At 40.5% G+C, this 12,345-nt stretch overlaps 1 non-coding gene across 1 annotated transcript; it reads left to right on the forward strand.

The window, feature by feature from the left end:
* The first annotated feature begins 10,937 nt into the window (after positions 1–10,937).
* TRNAS-GGA (transfer RNA serine (anticodon GGA)) lies at positions 10,938–11,010 on the forward strand. Its single transcript has one exon. It is a non-coding gene; the product is annotated as a tRNA-Ser (tRNA).
* The last annotated feature ends 1,335 nt before the right edge of the window (positions 11,011–12,345 follow it).

Raw genomic sequence — 12,345 nt, forward strand, 5'->3', positions numbered from 1 at the left:
CTTCAATAAAAAAAAATTGGGACATAGGAAAAAAAAGTATCCATCATAACATATAAGTGATTGTTGAAGTCATGGGTATGAATGAGTTTTCCCAGGAAGTGTAGGAGAAGAACAAGTTATAAATTATGCTTGTATTATAAAAATGCTAAGTCTTTTTTGAAAGTGGCCAAAACAAACAAGTAAGCATGAGGCTTCCCTTATCTTTGGGGGAAGCTGAACTCTTTCAAAGTATATATGAATTCTTCATGCTGCTAAGTCACTTCAGTCCTGTCCGACTCTGTGCGGCCCCATAGACGGCAGCCCACCAGGCTCCCCCATCCCTGGGATTCTCCAGGCAAGAACACTGGAGTGGGTTGCCATTTCCTTCTCCAATGCATGAAAGTGAAAAGTGAAAGGGAAGTCGCTCAGTAGTGTCCGACTCTTAGCAACCCCATGGACTGCAGCCTACCAGGCTCCTCCATCCATGGGATTTTCCAGGCAAGAGTACTGGAGTGGGGTGCCATTGCCTTCTCCATGAATTCTTCATAATTTATTTTAAAACTTGGGATAAAATGTGAGTGACAGCAGCATACAAAACCAAGGCTTGGGGTGTCCAATCCCTGCCTGGCCGTGAGCTTTGTCCCAATATTTGCTGAAATGTGCTGTTCATTTCATGGCAAATGTCCTCTCCAAGTGACAAATCTGAATACAAAGCTACAGTATAATTTTAATATAATATTTTATTCATTTAGCTACTGGTCTGTATCCCCACTAGTGGTGGGTTAGTCACTCAGTGGTGTCCTACTCTTTGCGATCCCATGGTCTGTAACCCATCAGGTTCCTCTGTCCATGGGATTTCTCAGGCAAGAATACTGGAGTGGATTGCTATTTCCTTCTCCAGAGGATCTTCCTGACACAGGGACTGAATTCGCCTCTCCTGCTTTGCAGACAGATTCTTTACCAACTGAGCTGCCAGGGAAGCAGAGAGCCTTCAAAACCGTGATTGTTCAGTATTATTTGTTGTTTTGAATTAGCTTCTAGATAAATGTTTGCTATGTAAAGAAAGATGGTGGATGATGGTTAATTGCACAGCTATGTAACCTGTGGAGGTAAATTTCTTAATGTCTTTAGGGCTGTAATTCTATTTAGTGAATGTTTGTTGAGGGCAGTATGTTTTAAAGCTGTGGATTTTGCTCACCTGCCACCCATGATATTTGGCAGTGTCCAGAGACATATTTGATTGTCAAGTCTTGACCAGGGGTGGAGATGGGAGTTCCTATTCTGTTTAGTGCTAGAGGCTAGAGATGCTGCTAAATATCCCATAATGCACAGGACAGTCCTGATAATAACAATTATCCAGCCCAATATGTCAGTAGCTCCCAAGTTGAGACACTCTGCCTTAAAGTAACACGGACATATAATGGCCATAAAATTAACAGGAGACTATCTATGTTCCAGGATCACATGAGTCAATTCAGTATAATAATTTGTTGTAATGAGACCAGATTGAGGCAGAACTTTTGTAAACTCTTACCAATATTTTTAAAACTTCTGCATAAAAAAGCAATGTCCACAGGGCATTTCAGAACACACACATTATACATTTCATCCTCACCTTATTTCCATCCATATCACAGACTGCAAATCAGTGAGAAACTACACAGGCATGACAGTATCACCTTCTTATAGACCTACAGATCCTCTAGTTGGGCAGACTAATTTGCACTGAGCACACAGAAGTTTGATCTTTTTCTCCATTCATTTAAATTAGCAAATAAAGAAACTGGTAAAACAAGTTTATGCCCTGCTCAAAGTTCAGCACTGTTTTGAAAGTTTCACCTCCTTATGAGGGCTTCATAAAAACATGAAATCAGCTTAATTAATCTTGACCATGAGAACTATAAAAATTATTCCCAGCAGGAGTTCCCATAAGCCCTGAGGGATATGCAAGGTTAATTTAACTATTTAACTACCTTCCTCCTGGTCCAGAACCCTGAGACTTTCTAGCTATTTCCTCTTTCCTAATAATGAAGAAAACAATGAGCACTGCAGATAATGTGTGAGTATAAATAGACAGGTGACAGAAACTTGTACTGTTTTATGTTTGACACAGATAATTCATCACTCACAGTTTCAGCTCCTTGGGAATGAAGCGATCTGTCTGCTTTCCAGTCTCAGGGCCCAGGAGGATGTGAAAATATTTCTCCTCCAATTTTCTGTCAACTGAGATAAGCCCGAGTGTGAATGTTGACAGTTTGGAGAATGAAGACAAAGCCTTTTTCCATGAAGGAACTACTTTCCTTAGTGTCCCTTCCCCTCTAGAATCCATTAGGCTGGAGTCTGCTAGCCTTCAGGACAGAGAGACAGGATTATCTGAGGTTCAGGTTACAGTAAATTCCCTACAGGCAAACCCTCAAAGATAGGAACGTGCATTCATCTGTCCAATCCCTTGTTGGTTCATGTGTCTATAAGATTACTTAGTGTAAGATTAAAAATGGTTTCTTTATTTTTTGTGTTTGTTTTATGCTTTATTTCTGTGAATTTTTACAGTACAGTTCTATATAGCCAACTGTGTTTGTTGGGTCCCTGGGCTAACGTTGTTGAATAAATTGGACTCATGGACACACTCTTGGAATAGAACTCATTTGTATAAAAGGGACTTACTGTATTTCCAAAGAAAAAAAAAGGATTTTATGGGTCTTAGACCCAAATTTTTAATCACTCTGTTTTTTTATTTCTGATTTATCATGCCCAGATGATCACTGACTATAGGACACACTTTATGTGTTTTATGAATATAAACATGAATAATAGAACAAAGAATTGATGATTCAACTCACAACTGACTATGACAACTGCCCAAAGTAACTGGAAGCCAACCACTTACACAAAGAAAAAAAAGTTACTTGATAAATGAGCTTAAAGGTAAATCCAAACTGCCTCTGTCAGTCTATTAAAATGAAACAAATGACTAAGCATTCTATAGATGAGAAAAAATTGATACAATTTCATTCACTGATTAATTTAAAACAATCCTAGGAAATTTGCTCTCTGCAAAATGTTTTTGTAAACTGTAGTGAACCCAAAGATGAAACAAAGGTAGGCTCTGTCCATGAGGAAGATATAGTCCAGTTTGGATATTACACGTATAAATATGTAATTATGAAGTAAGGTAGAGAAAGATGAAAAGTGAGACAAAATCTTTCAACTACATTCAGACCTTGCAGAATGAAGTCCAAACTCCACTGTTCATCTAACAAAACCCTCTATGGTTTGGCTTCTGGTTACACTTCTTGCCTCTTTTCCTGATGTTTCTCTATATGCTATGGTTACTTCCGCCAGAATGAAGTGCTAGCACCAGGCCTTCACACATGACTTTTGTCTCTAGCTAGAATATGCCTGCCACTTCCCTTTTTGTCTAATCAACACTTTGCCTTCAAAATCCAAAGCATCATCTGGCAGAAAATCTTTCATGAAGACTTTTCTACATGACCCCTGAGGTCTATGCTTCCCTCGCTGTACTCACCCCCGCAACACAGTAAACACGCTATTTGTCTCTCCAGCTAAGTCCTGGAGCGCCAAACGCAGACCCTGAGCAGGGAGAGAACTTAAGGAGATTAAGAGAGATTTTCTATATCACATAAGTTGTACCTAAAAGAAGGTATAGGGTTCAGATATTCATAGGTCAGAAATGTATATTACACCCAGAATGATGTAATGAAGATAAGAGAAAACTTGTGCATAAGACACATGCAAGTGTGGAAGCCATCCTGCCTTTACAGAGCCTTCACTAGGTGCAAAGAGTATACAAGTTGCTTTGTTAATCTCATTTCATCTTTACAGTGGCAAGTAGCAAACACTATGTCTAGGGCATAGTATTCACCTATTGGAATAACGGGAAATAAGTAGGAAAGGTAGACCCGGGCCCTTCTCTGAAAACGTCATTCTGAGCAGGAATATTATCAACTCCTGAGGGGCATGGGGACCTGTCTGGTTGTCAGAGTAACAGGAAGACCATGCATGCTGAACATCCTGTGATGCATAGGCAGCCCCTCCCAATGAAGGATGGTCTTGTTGAAATGTCACTATGGACCAGTGGAACAAGCTCAGAGATTTTATAAGCCAGACCAAGGAGTTGGGACATTATTGGTAGCTAAGGGGAAGTGGCTGAAGGCCTTCTAGCAGCACAGAAATTCTGAAAATAAGACTTTGACCACTTGCACCTCCCTGTGAAGTTCTGGTCACATCCCAGAGGAAACCCAAGGAGGACTGACCATGAAAACAGAAATACTCACTTCTCCTTCTCAAGTGTAGGTGGAGATCAAAGCCTCCTGGCCAAGAGTTCACTTGGAAATCTGCACCATGATATTCCTCCTGTTCCAGATGTGCTGCATGAAAAAACTGAAACCCCCCAGGAATAGTTCTGGAGCCTATGCAAGCTTTTCAGAGAGATTTAAGCTTGGTTTGGGGGGGAAAAAAAGTTTGATTCTGAGTTGAGATTGAAAGGGAAAGATGTTTTTATAGTTTTTGGAAGAGACTTCAAATGAGCAACTTTTCAAAAAGAATGCATCACTAAACAGATCTTAGAAGTCAAACCCCGATCCAGAGGTGTCACAACAACGATGGTTTAATCCTACCATTGGTCCCAAGAGGCCCTTCCAGGAGAGATAGTTATTAGCCTTTAAGTACAAAACGTATTACCATCCCAGGCCTCTCATATGAGAAGCACAGGGCCTGAGCAGTGTTTCTAAAGTAATTAGGGACTGCATTTTGGAAGGAAATACAGTCCTGAGTGCCTAAGGTCTGGACGCTTAACAGTGGAGAGTTCAAAAATAATAGCTGTGCTCTCCTAACTTAGGACTCAGAAAATGGGGCTGAATATGGGAATCAGGAGGATAATTTAGTAATCTGACATCTTGGTAGACAAATTTACATCTCTGAGTGGCCCTGATGGCCCATTTACAAAGACACTCTGAGCTAGTACAAACCTCACCTATCTGTACTCTGCAGATATAAAACACCCCACCTGAGGGACAACAATGTATGGACTATGTTCTAGAATTTCATGCTGCAGTCTAGATTTTGCATTTTATATCTGCCAGAATGATGAGGTTCTATCTGTTTTCAACTCTTTTCCTTAGTTCTTTGCATCACCTGCTGCTACATATTTACTTACCTGGGCTAACAAAAGCACTCTGATACAAAAATTGAAATGTCACTCTATTCCCACCCAAATCCTGGGAACAACAGCTGGCTCAGTCAGCTGCAAAATACCAGGTGCTAATGACTGTAGTGAAGGTGAACAGAAGATTATGGATGTGAACTGCTGTGGCTAAGAAGTCAGATTTCCTTTTTTGTGTATTTTTTAAGACTTCTACCTCTATCTGCAAGTGCTGTTATTATTGTTGTTGTTCAGTCACTAAGTCATGTCTGACTCTTTGTGACTCCAAGGACTGCAGCACACCAGGCTTCTCTGTCCCTCACCATCTTCCAGATGAGTTTGTTCAAACTCATACTCATTGAGTCAGTGATGCCATCCAGCCATCTTGTCCTCTGTTGCCCTCTTGTCCTCTGTTGAGGGACTTTCCTGGTGGTCCAGTGGTTAAGACTTCACCTTCTAATGCAGGGGGTGTGGGTTTGATCCCTGGTCAAGAAGCTAAGATCCCATATGCCTTATGGCCAAAAAAACAAAACATAAAACAGAAGCAGTATTGTAAAAAATTCAATAAAGACTTTAAAAATGGTCCACATTAAAAAAAAAAAAAACCTTTAAAATATAAAGAAAATTGTTTAGCAGAGACATTCATTCAATTCCCAAAATTCAAAATGTTGAAAGGGAGCAGTGATGCCCTTCTTAACCACAAAGGTATAATGTTTCTAAATGTGTATTTAGCTTTGAGGTAAGTTGGGGTGTCCGTATTTGAACAATAGTGCGCTCTGATGTTCTACGAATTCACGTCACTAAAAGCTGTTGTAGGGCCACTGGAGGAACTAAATGTTTATCCATCTTCCTCCAATCTCTGCTTCCTTCCCCATTCAGTCATCCCTGCAACAAGAACAGGCTTTTTCTCAGACTAATGGAAAGTAGAGATCAAAGCAGGAGGATACATGTTCTCCAGTCTTTCCAGAATTACAGTTGTTCTTAAGCTTCAAATAGGAGTCTTTCCTTATTAGACTCTGCACTCAAAGTAGATCGTATACAGTTTGCCTTCAACCAGGACACAGTGCAAAAATCATTGGTATGAATTTGTAAGGAAAACAATTTTAATGGTACACTATGGGTACATTGAAATGTCAGTATATTGTGAAAATGAAGTGTTAATTTTGATCTTAGTGGTAAACCAAGTAGCTGTGTGCCACTAAAAAGAGCATAGGAAAAAATTCCATCATCTGCCAGAAACTTGATGTGTCTCCCATCTCATTGTGTGCTCACTGGGTCATGAAGATAAGACAAGACAGCATGTGTGAAAACCAGCCAAGGTAGGGAAGCAAGATGTGCCACCTGGAATGTCTCTTTGGCATGTGGATTATTTCAAGCTGAAAACAATCCAGACCCAAAAGACTCTGGGAGAAATTTTGACCTTACCCCTAACTGCCTAAAAGAATTTAGATTGAGAACCTGTTCCTAGAATACAGCTATCACCAGACATGTCTGCAAAGATTCTGGGCTGACACTTTCACCTTTACTATTCAACATAGTTTTGGAAGTTTTGGCCACAGCAATCAGAGCAGAAAAAGAAATAAAAGGAATCCAAATTGGAAAAGAAGAAGTAAAACTCTCACTGTTTGCAGATGACATGATCCTCTACATAGAAAACCCTAAAGACTCCACCAGAAAATTACTAGAACTAATCAATGAATACAGTAAAGTTGCAGGATATAAAATCAACACATAGAAATCCCTTGCATTCCTATACACTAATAATGAGAAAACAGAAAGAGAAATTAAGGAAACAATTCCGTTCACCATTGCAAAAAAAAGAATAAAATACTTAGGAATATATCTACCTAAAGAAACTAAAGACCTATATATAGAAAACTATAAAACACTGGTGAAAGAAATCAAAGAGGACACTAATAGATGGAGAAATATGCCATGTTCATGGATTGGAAGAATCAACATAGTGAAAATGAGTATACTACCCAAAGCAATTTATAGATTCAATGCAATCCCTATCAAGCTACCAATGGTATTCTTCACAGAGCTAGAACAAATAATTTCACAATTTGTATGGAAATACAAAAAACCTCGAATAGCCAAAGCAATCTTGAGAAAGAAGAATGGAACGGGAGGAATCAACCTGCCTGACTTCAGGCTCTACTACAAAGCCACAGTCATCAAGACAGTATGGTACTGGCACAAAGACAGAAATATAGATCAATGGAACAAAATAGAAAGCCCAGAGATAAACCCATGCACCTATGGTCACCTTATCTTTGACAAAGGAGGCAAGAATATACAATGGATTAAAGACAATCTCTTTAACAAGTGGTGCTGGGAAAATTGGTCAACCACCTATAAAAGAATGAAACTAGAACACTTTCTAACACCATACACAAAAATAAACTCAAAATGGATTAAAGATCTAAACATAAGACCAGAAACTATAAAACTCCTAGAGGAGAACATAGGCAAAACACTGTCCGACATACATCACAGCAGGATCCTCTATGACCCACCTCCCAGAATATTGGAAATAAAAGCGAAAATAAACAAATGGGACCTAATTAAACTTAAAAGCTTCTGCACAACAAAGGAAACTATAAACAAGGTGAAAAGACAGCCTTCAGAATGGGAGAAAATAATAGCAAATGAAGCAACTGACAACTAATCTCAAAAATATACAAGCAACTCCTACAGCTCAATTCCAGAAAAATAAAAGACCCAATCAAAAAATGGGCCAAACAACTAAATAGACATTTCTCCAAAGAAGACATACAGATGGCTAACAAACACATGAAAAGATGCTCAACATCACTCATTATCAGAGAAATGCAAATCAAAACCACTATGAGGTACCATTTCACACCAGTCAGAATGGCTGCGATCCAAAAGTCTACAAGTAATAAATGCTGGAGAGGGTGTGGAGAAAAGGGAACCCTCTTACACTGTTGGTGGGAATGCAAACTAGTACAACCACTATGGAGAACAGTGTGGAGATTCCTTAAAAAACTGCAAATAGAACTGCCTTATGATCCAGCAATCCCACTGCTGGGCATACACACTGAGGAAACCAGAAGGGAAAGAGACACGTGTACCCCAATGTTCATCGCAGCACTGTTTATAATAGCCAGGACATGGAAGCAACCTAGATTTCCATCAGCAGATGAATGGATAAGAAAGCTGTGGTACATATACACAATGGAGTATTACTCAGCCATTAAAAAGAATACATTTGAATGAGTTCTAATGAGGTGGATGAAACTGGAGCCGATTATACAGAGTGAAGTAAGCCAGAAAGAAAAACACCAATACAGTATACTAACGCATATATATGGAATTTAGAAAGATGGTAACAATAACCCTGTATACGAGACAGCAAAAGAGACACTGATGTATAGAACAGTCTTTGGGACTCTGTGGGAGAGGGAGAGGGTGGGATGATTTGGGAGAATGGCATTGAAACATGTGAAATGTCATGTATGAAACGAGATGCCAGTCCAGGTTCAATGCACGATGCTGGATGCTTGGGGCTGGTGCACTGGGACGACCCAGAGGGATGGTATGGGGAGGGAGGAGGGTTTAGGATGGGGAACACGTGTATACATGTGGCGGATTCATGTTGATGTGTGGCAGAGCCAATACAATAAAATTGAATTTAATAAAAAAATAAAATAAAATAAAAGAGTGACATGTTTCTGAAAAAAAAAAAAATGATTCTGGGCTGAGTGTGGTGGGGGAAACTTGGCAGGGCCTAGAAATCAGGGTCCTCTCTGTGTCCCATTGTCTCTGCAGGCTCTGCAAACATTTGTTTACCAAACATTTGCTTTTCTATCTCCATAGTGAAAAAGAACCCACTTGCCAATGCAAGAGACACAGAAGACATGGGTTTGATCCCTGGGTCAGGAAGATTCCCTGGAGGTGGGCATGGCAACCCACTCCAGCATTCTTGCCTGGACAATACCATGGACAGAGGAACCTGGCGGGCTACAGTCCATAGGGTCACAAAGAATGGGACACAATGGAAGGAACTTAGCACATATGCATGCACGCTCCATTTCCTTCCTCCCCCTTGAAGTCCCAAACCACTACCCCCAACATCCTCTTTTGTCTTTAACTGAAGATGGTATTTAAGGGAGGGCTTCAGCCATTTTGGCGACTTACTCAGTTTACCTGGGTCTCTCTCATGTGTACATTATTAAACTTTTGTTTGACTTTCTCCTGTTCATCTGGCTCAAGTCAATTTAATTTTTAGACCACTCAGAAACCTACAAGGATAGAGGAAAATTTCTTCCTCCCCAACACAAGCATTGTTGTTAACATTCCCCTGAAAATCCTAAAGATGGGGCAGAAATCCTGAGATAACACTATCTTCATGAAACAAAGATCAGTGACACAAAGGAAAACCATGGTGTAACAGATCCTGCCTCTCTAGGTGGAGAAAAGTTAAGCATGTGAAATGCAAAATGACATAAATTGTTGAAACTTCTGCGGGGCTTGCCTAACATACAATCCAGCCACATAAACACAAGGAGATAAAGGAGGCTGTGTAAACAGTGTTTACCAACCATGTCTCCTCAAGAGGTTGTGGAAACAAGTTACAGCTGTGGCTTTGGAGGGAAGAAATTTGCAGCCTGGAGATTTCAAAGCTGACTTATTTGATGTACAAATCTGGGTTCAAAGAACTTCCATGAAGTGGGAGAAGGTGCCAGGGATGCACCTTCTGGAAACAATTGAAGACCAGACATGAACCTATAGAGTGAGAGATATGACCTGATGAGAAGAATAAACTAAAAAGATTCAAGGACAAGAACATGATCCCAGAACTTTGACTGTCACATTACTTGGTAGAGATGTGACTGGGAAAACCCTATAGTTTCAAAAGTCACAAAAACAGAGTGGGCATAAAAGTCATATTATAATTTCTCAAATACAGACCTCAGTTCAACCCAGTTCAGTCCAGTGAGCATTTAGGATGATGAGTGAGTTAGTGTAGCAATTATTAAAGATTCTTCACTGAGCTGTGGCACAAAATGCAAGGAATTCCTCCCTTTTTACCTCTCTCCTTTTGAAAAAAAAAAAGTATTGCCATCTTTGGGCTTTAAAACATACGTTTGAAATGGATTGAAAAAGAATCCAGTCAGAAAGTGTCAACTTGTGAATTAGATTTAGAAACATTTGCTAATCTTAGCTTTGATCTGGGAAAGTAAAGATAAACCTAACCTCAAGATGGGAGAAGGCAATGGCACCCCACTCCAGTACTCTTGCCTGGAAAATCCCATGGACAGAGGAACCTGGTGCCTACCAGTTCAGTGGTAGTCAGTGCAGTCAATGGGGTCGCTAAGAGTCAGGCACAACTGAGTGACTTCACTTTCACTTTTCACTTTCATGCATTGGAGAAGGAAATGGCAACCCACTCCAGTGTTCTTGCCTGGAGAATCCCAGGGACGGGGAAGCCTGGTGGGCTGCCGTCTATGGGGTCGCACAGAGTTGGACATGACTGAAGCGACTTAGCAGCAGCAACCTCAAGATGAAAACTTAGGATCCATCTGCGGGAGAATTTTGCTGATCTTCAGTGGCCTCCTGGTATAGGAGGCTAAACAAAAAGTCCAAGTTAAAGTGATTTAAACCTATGACTCTTTTAATTAAGTAAAACATTTTAAGTATAACCAACAAATATATAAGAAATTATTGCAACTTACAAATTCTGGTACATTGAGACTGTGATAAGGTTCTGCTACCAAGAATAGCTCCCAAGTAGCCAAAATCTTAGACAGCATATAGAACATATAGGGCTTCCCTGGTGGCTCAGAGGTTAAAGCATCTGCCTGGAATGCGGGAGACCCAGGTTCAATCCCTGGGTCAGGAAGATCCCCTGGAGAAGGAAATGGCAACCCACTCCAGTACTCTTGCCTGGAGAATCCCATGGAGGGAGGAGCCTGGTAGGCTACAGTCCATGGGGTTGCAAAGAGTCGGACACAACTGAGTGACTTCACTCACTCAGAATATATAGGAAACCTGGGTTTGATCCTCTGGATCAGGAAGATCCCCTGGAGAAAGGAATGGCTACCCACTCTAGTATTGCCTAGAGAATGGAGAATTCCATGGACAGAAGAGCCTGGCAGGCTACAGTCCAAGGGGTCGCAAAGAGTCAGACATGACTAAGCACTTGTATCTAAATATTAAGATTTCCTGGCTACAGGTAAGAATTTTATCTGGGAGAATCATTCATAAATTTATGTTCACTAACATCACAGTGTCTCATTGGCAGGTGATGAAATAAGGTTTTCAGAGGGAACAGGGTACAAAGCAGGGTTGATGGACCAAATGAGGCCTCAAGCAGCAAGAAAAGAAAGAAGAGAGAGCTTGGAAGTAAGAGGAAAGATATTCAATAGCAGAATGAAAAGCCGCGAATAACTAACTTTCCACCAAATGGATCCTAGGCTCATTGGAGACCAGAGGCATGCTTCCCAGAGCTCAGCTAGCGTGCGATAATATATCCCCACCTGCGAGTCTAGGAAAGAAAACTGAGCTGCTCCATAGGCAATGAAAGTAAAAAGCAGCAACTAAAAGAGAATAGAGTGGGTAGTAAAATACAACAGCGATTTGGGGGAGAAAAGCTACAATTCGGTATGGTTGTGCCATTTGTGAGTAATATGATACTGAAGCACATGCAATAAGAACCTCACCACTTCCAACATGTTCCTTCTCCCAGGATATTGAGATACTGGAGATAGAGACCCATCAGCCATCCTTATTTACCACTTGAATAAATATTCATGAAGCACTTTAAAGTAATCCTTTCAGGCTTCCACACAGGGGTGCTACAATTAAGCCATCCCGCAAGTCGTCTTCCATAGACAATGCTGTACTGAACATCTGTTTATACTCTGGATGTTTTGCAGTTGAATTTTCATACCTGGAATATTTACGGCTTGGCTCTAAAAGGAAATGCCCCTCCACTTGAGATCAGGATTCAGTACTGAGTTCTGAAGAAGAAAACTTCTCAGTAAGCTTCAGAGAATCCAGTACTGTTCATTTTGCCTTCTGTAGCCTGTTGCCTAGAGTTGAGAACTGCCTAGCTGACTTCTCCTTGTGGCTACAAAAACAAACTATCAATCAAACACAGGTTGATGTAATCATTTGCTTAAATTGACCAAGCCATGGGACAACAGACTTGCATCTGTAAGGGGTAACATGTTTGC

This window comes from Bos javanicus, chromosome 13 (genome assembly GCF_032452875.1).
Source record: "Bos javanicus breed banteng chromosome 13, ARS-OSU_banteng_1.0, whole genome shotgun sequence".
Lineage (NCBI taxonomy): Eukaryota > Metazoa > Chordata > Mammalia > Artiodactyla > Bovidae > Bos > Bos javanicus.